Source organism: Blennius ocellaris (genome assembly GCF_963422515.1).
Source record: "Blennius ocellaris genome assembly, chromosome: 1".
Classification (NCBI taxonomy): domain Eukaryota; kingdom Metazoa; phylum Chordata; class Actinopteri; order Blenniiformes; family Blenniidae; genus Blennius; species Blennius ocellaris.
Window position 1 is genome coordinate 32,301,565 of NC_137650.1, and position 22,058 is coordinate 32,323,622.

A 22,058-nucleotide genomic window follows, 5' to 3' on the forward strand; every position below is an offset into this window, starting at 1 on the left:
AAAAAGAAAGAAAAGCATTGGGACTGTTTAAATATCATGGAGCTGCAGGACTGCCGATAAAACAAATCTCAGCTTTTCAAGGTGAGACATGAATGAAGCCTGGTGTCCCTCCGGATCGACCGCATGATGTATTATTTCAACATGGAATTGTTCTCTTGACCTTGGACGCAATAAAACAGTCTTTTCTTTTTATCATTTCTCTTGGTTTTTTTGCCCCATTTCATTTCTTGTTTTAAGCTCCATAGGGGAACAGAGCTGACTCACGGGTTATTTCATTACATAATGTTTTGTCATTATACAATTATTGCACACGGGGTTGTAGAATCCTGACAACCCACTGCAGTTCATGGCAAATTAGATTTCTGACTCCAAAGCAGACGATGACATACACTCTCTTCCATTTTCACACCGACTGGCTGACGTCTTTCACACGAATTTCCCCTTTTCACGCTCAAGAAATCAAGGTCAGGCCAAGGCCATTGTCTACGTCAGGTAATAACGCTGAATGCAGATTTTCTTTGTACTGTTGAACAAAGCTGATCGATTACAGTTCCTTCTTAAAACAGGCAGTGAAGGGTTAAAAAAAAAAAAAAAAAAAAACGCTGGTAAATTTTGGTATTTAAATATCAGGGAAAAAATCTAATGAAATGATACAAATTATATTTATATTCTGAAGAAGAAGAAGAAGAAGAAGAAGAAGAAGAAGAAGAAGAAGAAGAAGAAGAAGAAGAAGAAGAAGAAGAAGAAGAAGAAGAAGAAGACGAAAAAGACGAAGATGAAGATGAAGACGATGAAGATGAAGAAGAAGAAGACGAAGAAGAAGAAGAAGAAGACGAAAAAGACGAAGATGAAGATGAAGACGATGAAGATGAAGAAGAAGATAAAGAAGATGAAGACGAAGACGACAAAGAAGATGAAGAAGAAGAACACGAAGAAGATGAAGATTAAGAAGAAGAAGAAGAAGAAGAAGAAGACGAAGAAGACAAAAAAGATGAAGAAGAAGAAGAAGAAGAAGACGAAGAAGACAAAAAAGATGAAGAAGAAGAAGAAGACGAAGAAGACAAAAAAGATGAAGAAGAAGACGAAGACGAAGAAGACAGAGAAGATGAAGACGAATAAGAAGATGAAGATGAAGAAGAAAAAGAAAATGAAGACGAAGAAGAAGATGAAGATGAAGATGAAGATGAAGATGAAGAAGAAGAAGAAGAAGAAGAGTTCAATACCTCCACTTTGATAAAGGTGTCATTGCCAATGTCAATTTAAAAAAAATAAAACAAAAGCGATAAAAAACCTAGAAGTGCACTGATCTCTGACTGTAGAAGCAGTTCCGCTGTTTCGTGACGCAGGCGATGGACGACACTTCAGATCGTAGCACAAACATTTAGCAGTAAGTTATTGAAGTTATAATGTCACATTAGATTAAACTGGAGGAAGATGCTCTATATGACGGATGTTAGTCTTCCATTTTTGAACAGCAGCATTACCTCAGGAAGCTAATGCTCCTCGGCTGCACGACATTTAAACTATTTCACATAAACGATATATACAATTCTCCAAGTGTCGTTAACTCTTCTCAACCGAATTCCTATTTCCAGTTTTCTGCAATAGAAATAATCTTTTTTTCTTCTTCAAAAGTCGCAATTATTTCAATGCATGCATCAATGCTCGTCTTCACTTTTCCTTAATATATTTTCACAATGCTGCACTTTTAGATTCTATCACACCCGACAATGTGGACGACAGGAGCTTCTGTCTTCTCTGGTCTTCAACCATTTTCGTAAAGCGTTGGCTAAACTGCCATTAACTGCTCACGTCAGTTTCTGTTATAAATAAACAAGAGTATTTAACACGCTATTCCTCCAGCAAACAGACGCGTCGTGAAATTAGAAGAAAACCTCGGCTCAGCCTTGAAAGCTGAATGGAGCTCGTTCGCGTGCGATAAAGCGAGCGACTCCATGAGGGGCTCTGGTGTTGTGAGACGAAGCTGAAGGACCGACAACATCCTCCTCCTTCCTCCTCGCTGGGAAAAACCCTCAGCTGTGTTGCCTGATGGAGCGGGCAGATTTATATATAAAAAAAAAAAAAAAAAAATCCACATTCTGCAACTCCCAAGTCTCTTTGTCATTGTGTGCTAGTGAGAGCTCGCCGGATGCGACGCTGGCGTCGTAACGGCAAATGTCAACACGCGACGCCTGCGTCTTATTACAGCCACAATGACTCCATTCATCTCTATCAAAGCTGTGACACCGGGGAGTAGATCTTACTTTGTACTGAAGGTCTGCACGCGGCACTGGGAAATGCCACCGCGCATATGCAACCTCTTCATTACCTCACGCCGCACACACATATATATAAATATATATATTTTCACAGGAGATGAGCGTCTCGTTTTTTTTTCTTCCTTCCCACTGAAAGGTGATTTCCCAGCGGGGACTCGCGTGGAAACAAGCCGAGCCCATGAGCAGCGGGGGCGTCTGGACCGATACGGCAGCCTGGGGCCTCTTTTATGTCACCGGTTAGAAGCGAAATGGCATCCTGGGCGACATCGGCCCGCTGTTATTGATCTTGTTGTCAGAGACGCCGGAGGACGGCTGCGACGGCCCGCCGTAACTCGGGAGGCTCAGTGAAGCTCTATTAAAAAAAAAAAAAAAAAAAGGGGCTGCTCTGCATGTCGTGTGCGCGCCGAAGCTTCCCGCGTTCGCGGCGAGGAGGATGATCCTCGGAGACGTCGGGGACGTAATAGAAAAGAGACAGAAAAGTGCCTGCAGCTTTAGAGAGTAAATACTGTGTCACAGTCTGCTTTGGGAGGATTTACCTATTGTTGCCGCCCTCGAAATAACCATCGCAAACCAAAAGCCGCTCTTCCAACTTGCGCTCGAAGGTTGAAAGGAGTCGTTTGTAAACACCAACGCTCCTTAAAACTCTCAAACTACTCTGCGGTATTTTTTTTGCTTCTTTTCGCCTCCGGGGGGCTTTCGGGACACACTTTCCTGGTGTCGGCGGAGCGACAGATTCGACCAGAGGGACTGGAAGTTTTTGTCCAAGCTTCTCAGCGAGGACTATTCCCGCTTCACTTCACATTGGTGTTCCGAAAGAGTGTACTGGATACTCCGCTAAAGCAGTGTTTTTCACTGGTGTTTCCGCGAGATCTAGTCAGGTGTGCCGTGGGAAATTATCCAATTTCACATTTTTTTCTAAAAATACATTTGCTCTCACAGTGTGTTGCAGAGTAATCCTGTATAAATACTCTTCGCCAATAGATGGCAGCACAGAACTTTGCCGGTGAAATGGAAAGTGACAGACGTCAGTGTGGTTAATCTCCACCTCCTGCTACCATCTTGTATCAAAGTACTGTGTCAGTGACAGTGATGGAGAAGTTTTTGAAAAGGAAGAATGTGAACCAGGATCTCAGCTCTTCATCCATCAGGTCCAGGTTTCACACTGAGGGAGTCAAAATTTTAAAAAAGAAATTGGGAAATACTTTTTTTCTGTATTTATTTGATTCCTGTTGATAAAACTTTGATGAGAATGACTTTATATTGTTAACAGAGGCTACAGAGTTTAAAATGTTCACATTTTTGGGTGTTGGTGTGCCTCCAGATTTCTCCAAAGAAAAAAGTGTGCCTTGGCTCAGAGAAGGTTGAAAAACACTGTCCTAAAGAACTGGATGTAGTATCTTTTACCCCCGTAATTGCCGGACGCCACCTGCTCCTCCTGGAAATCCACAACAGCCCCTTCACAAATGCAATGGATTCGGGAGGTTATGTCCTTTTTAAAAGTGGGGAAAATTAGATACTCAAGAAAGGGAAACTTGAAAACATTCTATAATAAATGGCAACCGTTTATTGATATCTCTGTGACAACATAAACATCGCCACTTTCCCTCCTTTATATTTGCTTGTTTCTGTTTATTTATTTTTATTACTATTATTTTGACATCAATTTTATTTATAATGTTTAAGTTATTATGCTTATTATTCTGTACAGACTGTGTTTAAGTATTTTTTTTCTCTCATATTGAGTTGTCTTCTTTTGTAATTGTTTGTTCTCAAAAATTATAAAAATGTGAATTAAATGGTGTATACAAGCACTTAAGGCTGACACTAATGTGCCTTGGTATATTTGAACGCCTTTGATATTCTTGTATACGCATCAATAAAAAAAAAAAAAGCGTTACTGAAAGTTTGCACGTTTAAAAACAGGAACAGGACGGCGACAATCGGACCTCTAATGAGCCATAACAGCCGCCTGTATGTTACTTATATCTGTGATGGGTGTATACGTCAAAGAGATCAATATGGTGCTATTGAATTATTCCTTAATGTTCCATTCCACAGCGTAACGAAGCACGGGAGGGAGGAAGTCGTCGACGAGGCTGAAAATTCCGCTGCTGTCCAGTGTGGTGAAACGTTTCCTCCGCCGCCTCGCCTCCACGTTATTATTACACATTGTTGTTTAAGCTTGACTTCCCATGTATTTACGATAAAAGACGTGTTTGTTTACGCCTGATCCACAGACACGTTAACAGTTATTTAGGTCGTTACTGTTACTTAGGCAGCCTTATCTCTTTTCACTTACACAAGAACGCCGTCTCACGTAACCGCGTCAAGACAAAAAAGTTTTTTTCTTATTAAAATGTTTTCTTATTTTCTGCTATTGTTCTGTCAATTACCAAAATCATGTTGTTGTTGTTGGTTTTGTTTTGTTTTTTTCTTTGTTGTTTTTTGGTTTGTTTGTTTTTGTTCTTTGTTTTATGTCCTTTTGTTTTAGTCTTTGCTATCATTGTTGTGATTATTTTGGTTTTTGCTCTGATGTTGCTCAGGCTGGCTTAATCTCATGGCAGTTGGAAAATATTTGGATCACTGTGATTATTGTATTATAATGAGAGATAAAAAAGAAAAAAAGAAAAATGTATGTAGCACTAACAAGGGTATTGCATGTATCTCCCCACCCAGTCTATCTCTCTGTCTCTCCTCTCCCCTATCCTTTCACCCTAACTGGTCCGCAGAATTCCTCCACCTCTGACTCTGGTTTCTACAAAGTTTCTCCCTGTGTGGAGTTTTTCCTTTCCACAGTTGCAAACACACCTGCTTGCTCATGTGGATATGTTGGGCTTTTCTATTTTCTCTATAAAAGTACATTGGAATGACTGTAATGTATTTAAAAATGTCATTTGTTTTAATAAAAAAAAAAAAAAAGACAAAAAAGGTTGGGTTTTTTTAATGGGAAATTTTAAAACGCCGCCTCGACTTTGCGGCGTGGATGTGCAAGACGCAGAAGATGCCAGTTCCCCGCCTCTCGGCCCGATAACCTCGCGACCCGATAACCTCGCGACCCGATAACCTCGCGACCCTCCGCAATGTCAAACAACAACAACAATGGCGGACGACATGCTCACGGTCGTGCCGCACAAGCTACTGCCGCTACTCGGCTTTTAACAAGGCGATACGTTGGCTTTAACCGAACACGAGGACGAGCAGGAGTCTTCGCCGTGTCGTCTTCTACGTTTCTAGTGCGTTTCTGTGGCAGCGTTACAGCGCCACCTAAAGGCCTGGCATATGTACTACATTGTTTTGAAGTCCAGTCCAACTTGTTGGGTTTTTTTGGGGGGTCATGCAAATTTTATTAACAAACGATCACGATGTAGGACTGAAAGAGCCAGACGACATACTGTGACATCACCCGATCGCCCAACAAATATTCAATCTGTGAACATTTGAATAAAAATATAGATTTGACACAGTATAATGAAATACAGTAACTCCATTTACTGAAATACAGTAAATGGAGCTTATTCCAGAAGGAATCGCCGAGAATTTGTCCCGACACAAAAAAATAAAAAACTTTCCACAAAGAAAAGAGAAATTTCATCAAAAGCAATATGTGATGAGCGGTTCCTGTAAATCGCGCCACCGAGGCCACGTCGCACACAGATTATGGAGCGGTGATGTTTTCACAAAGCACACCTCCGAGATAAGAGAAAGGTGTTTAAGGTGTATGTTACAGCCACATGGGTCCACTGGGGGCAGTGGGGGTGACTTATCTCCACTGAAAACACATTTGTGCTCTCATAATCTTCCGCGCAGTTTTTCCTTTTTCACTCATAATGACTCCTCCGACGCCTCCACGTGAGGCCGTCTGTCTTCTCGGGAAGGCACGTCATCTCTGAACCCGCGTCGCGTCGCATGAAAACCGTGGAGAAAAAAAAAGCACTTAATGTTTGACATTTTTCACGGTGCTCCTCCGTTATTACCGTCGTCACACAGCTTCACACGAAGACCACAATTGATAATCTCTGACATTTTCATATCGAGAATCGGCGCCTGTCTCGCCGCCGTTGGATTTATGTTTCGCTGTTAATATTCAGAAAATCCTGACATTAAAATTAAAAATCTGATTTATTGAGGTCTGGGACCTGGACGTTTTTCATCCTTTTCTGTGTGGAGTTTGGATCGTCTTCCTGCTTCTTTGTAGGTTTTCGTCAGCGTAAACATTTAATCTGAAGCTGTAAAGCTCTGAATGGTCTCGGGCTTAAATATAGCCCAGATTTATGTGTACAATATGAAACTTCAAGATGCCCTCAGGGCCCTCGGAGATAATTTTTCAAAAGCAAACAAGGTGAAGCACAATGTTCCTGAACATCTCAGGAAAATATAATTTTTTCATTATATCCAATAACTTTTGCTTCTTCCATTCCCTTTATTTTAATGAAACTTTTACTTCATTTATTCTCCCTTTTATGCGTCTCCTCCTCGCTATTTTATTTGTTTCGTTTTAATGCATTTCTCCTCTTTACGGCCGTATTGATGGCTGAACGCTTTGTAAAGCACTGTGAATTACTCTGGATCTAAACGTTGCTGTAAAACTATACTTGCCTCGCCTGAACGAACCTGTTAAACATTCTTATCTTCTGACTGAAGACGGACACTTTTTAACTAGGGAACCATTAAACTTGATATTTTAAGGGAGCTTAACTCATTAATTGAAATAGCCTAAGAACCTGAGCTGGAGTTTGAATCTCTTAAATAGAAGTTGGAGTTCAGAATTTTCCGTCTTATTTTATCCATCCAGGTATTTTTTTTTTTAGTTCATTTTTGACGTCTACTCGTCTGTGGTAGTTCAGTTCAAACCCATATTCAGATATTTCATATTTTGTAGTAAACCTCTCATTCGCTTGTGTTTCTTCTATCACTTGCTGTCCTGTGCCAAGTATCAGTGTTGATGAATCATTGAATACACATGAGAAAAAACAGAAATACATAAAATAAAAGAAGAACTTCACTCCAATTAATTAAATGCAAAAGATTGGCAGCTATAGAAATTTCACAAATTGTAAAAAAACAAAAAACAAAAAGTTTTCTCAAGAGGATCCAAATGACAAACTAATTGAAGGAAATAAAGTTGAACCTCTTTGAGACGAGTGCGGCTTTAAATTACATCAAGACTGTAAATATTACATTGCGTAGACACGATTGTGAATCAAATTGTCGCAGACAAAAGAAGGTTGCGGGTTGGAGTCCCTGGCTGGAGCACACAGAGGTTTCCTTCACACCCTGTCTTCTATAAAACTGCTCAAATTGGCACAAGGAAAAAGCCTCGGCAATCGCTGACTGACCTCCCCGGAACCGTCCAGTGAAAAACAAACATTTGCACGTAACGCTTTCCGCCACGTGTCGAAACCCGCGCCACGTTTTTCAACCTCTTTTAATTAACGGAAGAAAAAAAAAATGAAACAACCCCAAGTTGATGACATGCGTTCACATCTCTCTCTCCATTCGTGTCGCAGCACAATCACACCCTCCGACGGCGTCGAGCCGATCCCACGCGGTCCGACAGCCACTTTATGAGAGCCGTCTCTCCCGTCGTCCGTCGAGGAGTTAAAATAACACGATTGTTTGTCGCGCAGTGCGAAAGCACTTTTCCCCCCGCGGCAACCAAGTGTTATCAGGCAAGTGGACAGCCGATCAATACCCGTCAGCTTCGCTGTAATACCGCGGACGAGTGTGAGTTATGAGGAACGTCTGTGAAATGCATGACTGTGGGCGGCAGGTCTGGTGGCTTTTCGGGGTCGTTGGGGCCCTCAAGCACAAAAAAACACCCCTGAAAAACACCCCAATAGTGCTCTTAAGGTTGTGTTAGAACTCGCACGGTCAATCGATAAAAAAAAAAAAAGCGAATCGATTGCACAAATTTCTGGAATTAATTGCATTGTACTTGTACTGGATATTTATTCAGGGAAAACCGCGGAATTAATGTCGACTCGACACACAGACTATATTTAAAATCAGACTATTTTTATAACGTCCTTTTAGCTTTGCGTGTTTCTCGCCAAGACTAGCAAAAAAATTATAAAAGCGTTAATAAATTAATTAATAAACATCTGGCTTTTGTGAGAGCGCAGGTCCACCACTTTGAGAATTTGAATATTTCAAAAAACAAAGTTATGAACTTATTACATGAACAAAGTGGCAATAATATACATATTTGTACGTGCGTACGAATATGTACATGTGGAACACAAATGAAGCCTAAAGACTAAATCATTTGAAATTGAACTGGCGGGAGAAACTCTGAGGTACGCTCAAAGCAAAGTGAATTAAATTAAAATTAAAAAACCACAGAAAATCCTTCAGAAGAGAAACTAAATCAATGCACGACGAAGAAGAAGCCACAACTGACTCCACAACTACGCCCCATCGATTTCTCCACCCTCAATCGGTCCGCTCCTCTCCGCCGAATCGGATCAATACGACTCCGCGACTCGTGAACTCCGCACACCGAGACCTCTGCAGCTGGGACTCGGGGGGGCCTCCTCTGGTCCCAAAACTCCTCCTCCCGGCAAAAAACCCCTCGTCTCTTTTGTGCTTCGGGGCTGAAGGTAGAAACGACTCCCAAAGTCCTAATTAGCCTTCTTTACTGAATAAATTCTGCATTTACCACCTGGTAAGAACACACGAAGAAAAAGAAAGAATTGCCAAGCGAAATCGGAGACCGTGTACAATAATTGGTTTTTACAGTGTAAAGTCGACGCCGAGTCCCAGAGAGCTTTTGGGGTTAAGAGGCAGCCAATCAAGGAGCGGCGAACTCGTCCTGCCCGGCGAGGGCCCCGCCGGGACGGAGCTGAAAACGGGAAACGTCGGGTGAATTAAGCAGCGCCGGCTCCGTGTTTGTTTCTGATTAGGAGGCCGAGGCGCTCTGAATATTCACCAAGTCTCGACTTCGGCATTCGGATGACGTCGTCTCCATGGCAACATCCAACGAGGCTCCACGGGTGCTCCGGTATTTAAAGCGGGCATTTCTTACAAGAAAGGGAAAAAAAAAAGAAAAGCCGAGAGAGTCCCACGCGTCTTGTTTACAGTGACTTTATTGTTACTGGTTGCGATAAACATTAAAACCAAAGACGACAAAAAGCCTCAAAGAGATTTTTTTTTTTGTTTTGGCCCCCCCCAACCCCCCCCAACCCCACCTCATTTGAGTCGTTTGGACATTTGGCGCGTGTGATTTCTGTTCTCTAATTGGAGCCAACGCAGCAGCTGATAATTATGTTGAAGTACTGACCACAAGCACAACAGTTCCCCGAGCAGATTGAATGAATTACCGGAGCCAGCTGGAAGGCACTCACCAGGGAGCATGAATGGCTACAAAAAAACCAAAAAAAACAACTAACTACGAGTGGATAGGCTTTCAAAGTTTCAAAGTAATGGATTAGATCCTGCTGGAACGGCTTCAAGTTAACTTTAATGAACTCGGCTGCCCCGACATCTCGTTGACTTTCTCAGCACATCTGAACACGATATCAAATAAACAAGGTGACACACGACCTGGAAATTCAACAGTTACGTGGTGAAACGTGCTCAAGTGAAAGTGGAATCATCCGATGTTTGATTGCGCGTCAAAGAAAGAAGAAGAAGGAGAAGAGAGAGAGAGGGGGAAAAAAATGGAAATTTGACTGTGAAAAAAACTAAAGTTGTTGTTTTTGACAGTTTGTTGAACACGAATCAACAGATAGAAACTAAACTGGGGCAGAAAATGACTGGGCTGAGGGAAAAAATCCAGCTGTGGAAGAACTTTTCATGACAAACGGGCTCAATGGGAGCACCAGTCATTTTGTTCCTCTTCCTCCAGCTGATGACGGAGGAATATTCGCCGAGCCCAGCAGGAGTACAAAAAAAAAAAAAAAAGTTCCTTCAGTTTTGGGAGGCTGGTGTTTTTTTGAAGGAGACAGGTGCTGCTTCACATGTTCTCACCCTGCAGTTTCTCAGGAATGACATGTGAGCCGTGTTTGCTTTAAAAAAATAAAAAATAAAAAATTTGATACAGATGGGAACAGCAGCCGGGAAGTTTCCGGGAAACTCCCGGGGAAAAAAAAAAAAGACAGAAACTTTGTGCTGTGATGTGACACCAGTCTGGAGAAGTTGAAAAAAAACAAACAAAAAAAAAAAAAACGGGGCGACGTGTCTGAAACTGTCTACGTCGGTGAAATGTTTCCCGTCAGGAAGCAGGAGAGCGAGTCCTGCCTGGAATATGGCCACTGGAGAAACCTTCAAAAACCCTTGAGATGGATCCTCCCACTGGTCGAATTGGGTTTAAACATGCAAGCAATCAAAGCTGGACACACAAAAAAAACAAAGGTGGTAGATTTGTCTGTCCACTAGTCTGGTGCACCCGAGGTTAAAAGGGGAAGACGTTACGTGGATTATAAGAGGTTTGACTTCCAATTAAAGTGACATTAACCCGAGTCGACGAGCGAGCCGCCGCTAACAGGCACGTCTTTGTCCGAGTCGTTTGCTTGTGAGCTTCTCCGTTCGACCGAAGGAATCGGGGAACGGCAACTTTGAGGCAGGTAACCGCGATCGGCTTTAAACAGCCTCTATTCATTCTGCCTGTTTGTTCGCAGATGCTTGAGTGAGTGAAATACCTGGTCCGGCTTTCTGTGGGTGAGCTGGGAGAGAACATGTGTTCACGCGTCCTTAAAGTCCTAGTGAAATGTAAAACACTACTTTGCAAAAAACGATAGTTGGGCTACTACTTATAAGGTTCCTCCGACTCTGCCCCACCACTGTTGTCGCATAACAAAGTTATTTGAATTTTGAATCTCCAGCCGAGGAAGTCGGGGGAATCCTTCTTCGTGAGCGTGATGTCAAAAGATGTGCAGATCTCGATCTGTTGTGTTTATATTGGCTTGTTTCCCTCTTAATTATCCAAGTTTTTACAGTGTTTTGAAGTTATCGTCGGCGTTTTATGAGCCTTGATGAAAGATTGAGCCTGGAAGAGACCCGAGAGAGGAGAAAAGGAGCACAGGTGGCGGGAGCAGCTAGCCGCTAGCCGCTAGCTCAGGCAGCTAGTAGACGATCAAGTAATACCTGGACTCATCTTCGGTGATTCCACGCAGTCGGAAAAACGCTTCGACGTGTTCGATCCAGGAAGCCGGTCGTTCTGCCAAAAGTCAGGAGCCTCAAAGCCTCAAAGGTGAAAACTGGCGGCTGCTGAGGCGAGGAGACGAGGACGAATGGAGGAGAACCGTCTTCTGCTTCCTCTAACATGTTCAAAACGGGGTCACCGATGGCAGAACGACACATTCTGTGTCTTCTTCATCAATCACTGGGTTTGAAATGATGATGATGATGAAATATCGCTAAATTCAGCCTCTTCGTCGTCAAAACTCTGATCCTCCATAATGTAAACACAACTTGGGCGTGTGCACAACTAGTGATGTCACTCTATTATTGTCGGAAGCTCCGCCCCGCAGCGAAAATACCGCTGTTTATCGGCTATTGAGTGTTTTGGAGGTCGAATTTTCATTTCACTAGGACTTTAACAGACTTTAAATAACCCCAAGTTACTCCAAACAGCCTGAGAACAGTTTGTGTGTGTGCGTGTGCGTGTGCGTGTGCGTGTGCGTGTGTGTGTGTGTGTGTGTACTGATGAACGTGATTGATTATGTAAAGCGCCCTGGGACTGCTGAAGTGGTCTCAATGTGTCTTGTACGTTCTCTAACACCTCTCCCGTAGGCAGATGGAAGACACGGTGTGGGAGTTAATGATTGAGCCGTTACACGATAAGAACCAACACCCAGGGATGAGGGTGAACTTGCGGGTTTTGGCCACACCGGGGCTTTTATTTTACTGTTTTCTGATGCGAGAATATTTTTATTTTAAGATCTTACTTGTCTGACTGCAGCGCTGAAACGTGATCTCACGTTCCGTTGAAACCCCCCCCTCGCGACGTTGCGAGGATGAAGACGCGAGACTAAAAGTCGGAGAACGGCGTCGACTCTGAAATCCGGAGCGCTGCGAGCGACGCCGGAGCCGGCGGAGTGAAACCTGACCCGGTTCTGACGCAGTCGATTGAGTAAAGTCAAAACATTATCAGCTCACGAGGCGGCGAGCGCCGGGAGATATTTTCCTTTTGCTTCCGTCGGCTCAGTGTTTTTTGGCACACGGAAATCTTTTCAATCGCGTAGCGCTCGGGGGTTGGTGGTGGGGGGGGGGGGCTTCCCGAAAAACCTCCGGGCCACAGCCGGCCGCCCACACACTCCAGCAAACTGTACAGAAAAGCAGCAGCGAGTGACGCCAGGAGTCAAGAGGCTGGTCCTCTGCATCACTTCAGGCCGCCGATTTCTGGCAGCAGCCGGATGAATGCGGCGCGCAACAGAGAAATCCTTCCCCAGAACTTCTTCCACATGACTGATAATGAGCGCCGCGCAGCTGGCTTTGTGGGAAAGACTTAAAGCGAGAAGGAAGGAGACCGAAAAAAAAAAAAAAAAAAAAAAGGATCGGGGGAAGACACAGGAAACTTCCAGCTAATTGAGCCGTAAATAGAACCGGCAAGCGAGGATGTCAGCACAAACATTTGCCGTTTCGACTTCCCCGCGGTGGAAGGAAGGACTGCGCAAAGTTTAAGGAGGAAAACTGTAACCGTGAGTTGGAGACGCCTGGAAAATATCACACGGCGAGGGAACACAACATCACCACCCGTGACTCACAGCCGAACAGAGACGGAACGTTCGACACTCACAGGGACAACGGAATAACTTTAAGACTGGAGTGTCAGTTAGATCGTGACCCATTTAGCGTAAACTTTTATCGTTCGTGAAAAAAAAACAGAACAGCTCTGTCCTGCTGACGAACTCCAGTTAGATTCAGCGTCAGACAAAACTGTTTTATATTACGGTGGAGGGACCAATCATTCATCTATGTACTATTTATACAGGTTTGGATGTTTTGTGGAGATTTAATTGCAACGTACAGATGAATGCCAAAGACAAAATGTTATGTGGAGAATTTTGTGAACCATGAAAATACCGCTAAAATTTTTTTTTGAAAAAAATAACTGTTTTCCCAATAATTAACATTAATACTAACCTGTTTCTGTAGATAACAAATATTTATCGTCCCTTTATAAGATGTTGAATTTTTTCCGTTAATTCTCACCTCAAAAAATCCACTTTTTTTTTTTAACAACAGCAATAAAAATCTACATCATAGAGCACTTTCTTCCAACTAACTGATGCAACCTCAGCGACTTCAGCCGTGATAAATACAGCTACAGCAACAGTATCAAGACATTAAGACTATTTAAGTTGACAAGAGAAAAGTCATTTTTTAAGTGACTTTACTTTGGAAAAAGTAAAAGCAACCACGTTCCGATTCCCAACAATACCTGACACAACACTGCAGCCAATAGTAGACAGTAAAAAGCTAATGTTTTTTTCTGTAAATCTTACAATATTCTATTGTCAGTGTCACCAAGACATGCAGCAGTTCAATCAAGCTTTATTTATGCAACAAATTGTAACGAAAAGTTTCTCACAGTAAACAGACTAAAAAAAAAAACAAAAACAGAGATGCATCTGCCTCATACAGTAAATGTAACAAGTTAGATTTGCCATTTGGGCTTTTTTGGGCAAAAATCTTACTTTGAAAGGCAAATAGGGGACTTCCTGTTGGAGTTAGGTCAAAAGTTAGAGCGCGTGAGTTGTAGGTCTCGACGAGACGAACAAATTTCACATTCATTGCATTTCTCTACGACATTCCTACGGACCGTGGTGGGCGATTGTGTGTCTCGGTGGCGCTAGAGAGCCATTTTTGGACTTTGTGGGGATTTTTTGACATGATAATATAAATCGCCACACTTTTGACCAGTCTGCCAAATTTGGTGAGTTTTTGAGCATGTTTAGGGGGTCAAATTTGCGATTTCGTCCGTGAAAAAAATCTATAATAAGAAACGTTACTAAAACGCCGACAGTGCATACGAATTACAAAAGGTCCCTAAAAATATACAAACACATGGCGAGATAGATGCACGTGGACGTAAAGATACAGAAAAACATGTAGAGGTTTCAGTACAAAAACAAGCAACAGCACCCGCTAGTGGCCCAGCATGAAAACTGCATCGATTTCAAAAAATGTTGCCGTGGAAACACAGCAGTCTTTTGAACGAAAATTGACGCGTCTTCAATTGAAATGTGTAAATGGGGCGTAAATCGTGACCCCCGTGTGGGCGTGTCCAGCACGTCCACACCGTCGCTCCACCCTGTGCCCACTGGGAACACCGACTCGCAAATAAAGTGGGAGCGGAAGATGGAAGGAAGGCGGAGGAAGCTGCTGAGTCATTCATCTGGTTCCGCCGCATCCAAACTTATTTCGCCGAGTCTCAAATCCAACGCCGCCGCCGCCGCCTCGGATCGCGGCGCCGTAAATCACCAAAAGGAAAAACGTAAACCACAATAACGGTGTGGCACATAACACAAATATATATATATAAAAAAAAAAAAAAAAGAATGTTATGCACACAAACTCATAAATCAGTGTGCAGAGGGGGGTGGGGGGGGGAGCGGACAGCAAGAAGATAAAAACCTGGAGTATTTCTGGATATTACCTGTCCACAACAAACTGATTAGAAAACCAGGTTTCTCCTCGGAAATAAAACCTGACGGCCACAACACGCAGACCTGAGTGCCGCTCAATTATTCAGGAGAGTCCTGTGTGTGTCTGCGTTACAGAGAGAAAAGTTTTGAAATGGGAGCTGACAGTGGGGGTGTGTGGGGGGGGTTAGTGGAGCTGGCTGGGGGGCTCTGATGGAGTTTCCTGCCTGTCAGCGAGCCATCTGTACCCGTCCACTCAGATTGATGAGCGCCGCCGCCGCCGCTCACATGCGAATTAGACCTGCCAGCCACGGAGGCTGAGCCGTAGCCGATTTGCATTTTCTTACGGAGGCGAGAAAAAAAAAAAAATGGCGTCATCAACCCACTTTCATTTTCATCGCATCGGCCGAAAAGGTAACGACTCGTCCCCTTCACCAGCTCTGTAACTCTCCACCGTCGCTGTCAGTCATTTGACACCAGCACCATGTTCAACCACACACACACACACACACATACACATACACACACACACACACGCACACGCGCGGCTCCGTGACATCGATTATCTGCCGCGTTTGGATTCCCAGCGAGGCTGAGAGGTGAGCGGCCGTCCGAGGATGGAGGGAGACTTCCCCCAGTGAGGCCGAGGCTTAATGAGATCGTATGAACAGAAATAGGCCCGAACATTGATTTCACACCACAAATTAGGCAACCCGCTGCGCTCGGCCGTCCTGCTCGTGGTTCCAGATCAGTAAAGAAATATTGAATCGGGAAGAGATCGGGCTTTGGAAAACATTCGACGCTCTCTGGTATTCGCGGGAAAGGAGATGGGGAGTCGTTTCTAAAAGCGCGTGGAAAATGTCCCACATTTTCAGGCAATCTTATTACATTTATTTTACATCGACAGGAACAAAAAAAGGGGGTTTTTATGATTTATTTACAAGTATTTTGTCATCACTAAATGCTAAAATACTAAGCTGCTACTCTGTACTTTTACACATTTCTACCAAGTACTGATGACTGTATAACCTCCTTTCTGTAAACAGGTTTAAATAAAAGATAAATCTAGAGTGGAAATGTAGTTTCTGGTTGCTTCATCATGTTTACGAGCTCACCGATCGACAGTGAATATTAATTTCGCTTTTATAATTTACAAATTTCTAAGTTCTAAAGTTGTTAGCTGCAGTTATATTAAAGAGCAAAATGAGTCACTTTGAACGTGAAGATTTTACTCTGCGGTTTTCTGTACGTCTATATAATTAATACCTGTGTTAATTTTGAGGGAAGTTTTGTTTTGCATTGACTGGATTTCAGTGTTATTGGTCAATATTTGGCTGAAGCGTGTATAGACAATTTAAGGATGAATGCTCTATTAGCTCAGTTTTGGTCTCCACCAACTGCTGCAGTGAAAACTAATCTTCTTGCTAAGGATGTTTGTTTTTTTTAATTCCCAGCAGCTAAAGAAATTGAAATAAACTGATAATTACTTAACTAAGCTTTCAAGTTCATCTATACAATTAATTAAAAAAAATACAGCTGCTACATTTTACAATAAACTGTATAGTTGAACGTTTTAAAACTCAGCTGTTGGGTAATTCCATTTAATATCAATTTGACTACTTGTGCTTTCGCTGTCTCAACAAATGAAATGTTTCTGTTTTTGTGTATTTCTGCACATTTGGTACAATCCAATAGTTCTGCATGTGCTCTGGTCTGTCGTCACGACATTTTGACCTTGTCGACACGAAGAGGCGGGTTTTTGTTGTTGTTGTTGAAAGTCTCCTCAGGCATCGTAAACAATTCTTTCTCCTGTGATTGCGACGACGAACCTGCAGGTGATCAGAGCTGATAAAACAGCTCACCTTGCATCTCCTCGGTTATTCCTTATTGACACGCGGACCTGGCGACTCCATCACACCTTCATTCTACGGAGGAACGTCTGGCCTGGAACCGACGACCTGCGCTTTTTGAAAGTCTCACGATGAGTTGGCCAGCAGCAGCAGCCATTCATCTATTAAGTCTTGTTCGATAAGAGCGAGTGCAAAGCTCCTCGGTAGTGCTGTATTGTGCTGGAAAAGCTAATTACTGATGCAGTTTGTATAAACACACACACACACACACACACACACACACACACACACAGAGATGCCGGGAGACCTGCTTACCTGTTTCCAAAATCAGCATTTTGCGAGCCGGGAGCAGCCGTCCAATCAGCGGAGAGCATGAGGAGAGAGCAGAGGAGAGGAGAGGAGAGAGCAGCCGTTAGTCTACCAGGCAACAGATGACGACGGAGTCTGACTCCGGCGGCCAATCGGCTCCCGCCGGCTTGTGCTCGGACTACGTCTCCGTTTCTGCATTCGGAAGGAACGTCACTCTGCTCCACATAAACACCGAGCATCCAGCTAATCTGAGGATATCTGTGTCAAGGTTAGCCCCCCCACCTCCTCCCTCCTCCCTCCTCTCTCCTCCCTCCTCCCTCCTCCCTTCTCCCTCCCAAATCCCCCACTTCCTGCTCCCCTGATGATATGAATCCCACCGAATGTATTGAATTGGATTTCCCCTCCATCCCTCGTCCTCCACCACATTCTGACACAACCGGCTCTCCCTTTTCTCCATTAATGAGGTAATTAATAAAACCAGCTCCTCCTCCTCCTCTTTCTTTCTTTCTGTTGCAGGCCCTTTTTTTTCCACAGAAGAAAAGCAAAGAGGGGGAGGAGAGGAAGACGAGAGAGGCCAAGAAAGCAGGTCAAGCCTCGAGAGGCAGAGGAAGAGACGGAGGGAGTAAAAGGTTTCATGCAGTATTGAGAGTGAAATGCGTGTCGAGACCGAGCATGAACTGCAGAGGAGAGACGTCGCTTGTTTCTGTAAAGAGGCACGTGTATAAAACATGATTTCCCCCCCGTTTCAATCTCTTTACTTACTGCGAGAAGCCGCGCATTAAAAGCTTCATTTACTCAAGGACCACCTCTGATCTCGTATAGCCCAAACCTATCGAAACTATTCATTCATCTGCTTATATTAGTTAAATATTGTGTCTGAAATGACAAAAGTAGAACCAAAAGCTTGCAGCACAGAGCTGATTTTTCATTTTTTGAAATTTTTTTAAGAAAGATTTCATCATCTTTTCATCGAGCGCTTCATGACCTCAAACAAGTTCATCCTGCACTCTGAATTATGATAATAAATAAATGATGCTTTACTACGCTTGTCATTGCGTGAATGTTTTTTTTAAAAAGTGTGTAGAATTGGCTGTTTGACTGAGGATTATTTAATCCAGATTAAACTGTGAAATTGTGAATATTCTTGACTTATTTATGAATCTTGATCACCTGAAGATTGACTAAAGCCTGATACTGGGATGAAGTAGAAATCTACTTAATCTATGAAATACTCAAAGGAAAAGAAACTAAAACTGAGCAATTATAAAATTAAAAATATGTTTTTTTAAAAGTTGTAAGAAAAAGGTTAAAAAAAAAAGTAAAATTTGGGGAAACAGAAATTTTAAAGATGATTAAAAAAATTAAGGTCAAAATAGATATTTTAAAAAGCAAAAAAAGACCACTAAATGAGAATGAAGTCACAAGTCTAAGAAGAAAATAATGACAATAACCACAAAAAATTAAATAAAAATAAAAAACTGCTGCAAAAGACAAAAAATTTTAAAAAATTAAACAGAAACTAGAGACTAAAAACATAATGGGAAAAAAGGTAAATAAGACTAAACAAAGCTGAAAAACACCAAAAGGCACTAGAAACAGCATTAATAGACAAAACAAGGAATAAAAATCACCGACCAGAAGAAGAATGGAAACTAATTCAAAACAGTCTAAAAGAAGAGCAAAAAGAAACAAAGTGGCTTCAGATTCAAAACTGGTGTACATGTGACCGACTCCTCTTGAACTAGATGTCGTCAACAAGCGAAGTGTGAGTCCAGGCGCGACGTCTGGCCCTCAGTTTCATGCTAATGCTAATGCTATCATTGATCTTTCGATTGAGCATCGAAACGAGGCGATCGCCACAAGGCAACTCCGCCTCTTGAATTTGAGACAGAACTTCGTTCTGGTTTCTTTTAACGTCTACAAAATCTTGTTTGGTGGGCGACGTCCCGGCAGGCAAAGCCTCCGCCTCGAGTTGGTCCTGAAACGTAGGTCGTAGCAGGCGTCCGCCCGCATCCCATTGCACTCTCCGTTGACCGTTTGAGCGTCAACGCGAAGCGTTTCTGACGGGCAGTTTAATGGCCCGCGAGTTCGCCTCACTGCCGACGTGCCGTCGGAGGGGGAATCAAGTCATGACAAGAAAGAGAACGGCACAACTTCCTGCTCCTCACTTTAATGAGTCCGGCTTTATGTAACACACAAGAGTGAGGGGGAAGCAGCTGTATACAGTAATTAACCCACGAGAGAGAGAGAGAGAGAGAGAGAGAGAGAGAGAGAGAGAGAGAAAGAGAGAGAGAAAGAGAGAGAGAGCGAGAGAGGGAGAGAGAGCGAGAGAGATCCAAATCTGAGTTGGATGAGAAGAGAAACAAGGTAAAACAAGGGGAATGAGCAGCTTCACGTCCTCCGTCAGCCACATGATGAAAGGAGAAGAAAGGAGGGGAGGAGGAGAGACACTTCTGACAATCCCTCCCCCCCCCCCAAAAAAAAAGTGGTGTTAATACCAAGAGATACGACCAAACTCCCAATCCAATGACGCAACAACTCGCCCCCCCCTCCTCCCTCCTCCTCCTCCTCCGAACTGATTAGAGTAAAACCTTGTCTTTTGTGCTTTTACTCCGAGGACGAAGTCGGCTTACATCTCGCAGAGAGACGCTGAGGAATTTGGATGTTAAAATGCGAAGCGCTTTCACCCTCTGAATGTTAAAACTGGAGAAGAAAGAGAATCAAAGAGAGGTCGGGCCGGGCGTCTCGCTCAGCGGGTCCGGCTGACGTAGAGCCGCCCAGATCGATAGTTTTCGAAACTGCCGGTCAAAGTGGGACTCTTTCAACCTTCCACTCTCAAAAAAAAAGAAATTTAAATTAAAAAATCAAGAGTGCAACCAAATCAATCAGGATTTATAATGTGGACACGAGACGGACGCTCGGCAGAGCGTCGTTGGCGCTGCCAGACTCAAAGTCAGGCTTTGACTTGATTTGTTCGTAACTTTTCGTTCAAGAGGAGGAGCTGAAGTTCTCCTTTATTACCGTATTTTCCGGACGCTACTTTTTCCCCCCAACCCTTTTGACCCTGCGGCTTAGAACACGATCCGGCGAATGTATGTATTTTTACGGGTTAACGGGCTTCATGACGCCAGATTCTACTTCCGCATGTGGATACGCGCTGTTTTTGGCGCTTCTGCTTCTCCAAAACTTGCCTTAAAAGTGACATTTCTGCTCTTTGTTAGCTCGTCTTGTGCCGTTTCCAGCAGCATGAATGTTGCGTTCAGGTGCATCACGTAAACTAGCAGGCAGCACTCCGTGGCTGAGGAATCTCCCTTCTCAGAATCACAATCAGCAAATAATCGACACAAATACTTTAAAATACTGCGTCTGTCTCTCTGTGTCTCCCTGCGTCTCTCTCCGTCTGTCTGCGAGCTTCGCAGCAGGCGCACTAGGCGCACAACAACACAGCGCTGCGTGCAGGAATTTCCAGCCCTATGAAAGACAGATTTGTGAGAATTGATGAAATTATGAGTAATCCCCATGTTCCTGCAGTGAAATTCTTGCCCGACTACAACGTGGACGCCTGCGGCTTATCGTCAAGTGCGGCTTATATGTGTTGTTTTTGTCTTTTGGGGTGTTTTTTGGTGCGGCGTACATTCAGGTGCACTCTATAGTGCGGAAAATACGGTACATGTGCAGTATGCTGTGATGACACACATATATTCATCTGTGGTATTTGTTTAATGAGCTGCTCAATGGCAGAAAAAAAACCACGATTGTCCCTTTTTGAAAATGTCCATAATTCAAAATGTTTTCTCCAAAAGCAAGCAAAATGTGTTCAATAAAGACAGATGTACATATACAAATATAAATATACGATGAACTGTGCTTATCATATTCTAATGATTTTTGAGCTTTTAAAAGAGTGTCTTTAAATACATAAATACTTTTTTTTTCAGAGCATATTATAGGGCTAATGTAGCAGCGGACTGGTTTGTGCTTTGATGAGAATCTCTTCTCAATCCTGTAATTATTTCCAGCAACGCTGACAGCCAATTACATTTTATTTGCCAACAATGCTAATCCAAGCCCCGCAACAGCGCCAATACTCAAATTAATTTCTTCCTTTTTTTTTCTTTTTTTCTCTTGTCCGATTGTGGGTTTTTGGCTGCTTCCATCAGTGCAAGCAAACAATGTCTTTGGAGGAAATGTAAAGGCTGAACACAAAGAAATGTCTGAGGGCAGCATTTCTGGAAATTCTTGTTTTTTCTAATTCCCTCAATTATTGAATTAAATTTCAATTCAAACCGCAGAGCAATGAGGTATTGTGGAAGAAGAATGTACACTCGGTTCAACTATAATATCCCAGTAATGTGTTTTTGAGAACACTTCAGGATTTCCTTCAGAAACACTAATAAAATGCCTGAATTGTTCTCCACTTGGCCGTGACACCCGGAAACCCGAGTCCTGTCATTTCAATCTCAGGCTAAATTGAGTTCTTGACCCGGCAACCCGTCGCCCCCACATGGCACTCTGGCCTCAGGCCCGTCGGGGTCGCTCCAATCATGACCACTGAATATTCAAATATTCTGATTCAAATATACATTTTGAAGGATTTAACAAAAAATTATTTTGAAAAAATTAGGGGCTTTTACTTTGAACGCCTCAGAGCCCCGTCTTCATCACAGCCATACAACAAAGTGCCGACTGACTTTCTCCTGCAAGCAGTGACGACCTGTTCAAGGCTGCTTGTGGCTTTAAATTTAGCGTTAGGTCTGGATCTACTGTCCATCCTTATCTTACTGACGTGCAGTGTTCCTCTCATATGACCACTTCTTTCAGTAACTTGTAATCTGACACGTTACTCTTTCTAAACCAGTAATCAGATTAAAGTTACTTCTCCAGGTCACTGTGTGTTACTGTTGTAACGTCCAGCAGTTTCTCGTCTGCAAAGCCGCTTTATTATCAAACAGAACCGGGCCTCCAGTGTCTGACCGTACACTCCCCTTGATCCCGCCCCCTTCCCCACTCTCAGCCAATCACAGACCAGCTCG

At 43.1% G+C, this 22,058-nt stretch overlaps 1 protein-coding gene across 1 annotated transcript in view; it reads right to left on the reverse strand.

Moving 5' to 3' along the window:
- Positions 1–22,058, reverse strand: part of LOC308140074 (serine/threonine-protein kinase BRSK2-like) — a gene marked incomplete at its 3' end in the record, with an annotated part of 159,408 nt that overhangs the window by 74,647 nt on the left and 62,703 nt on the right.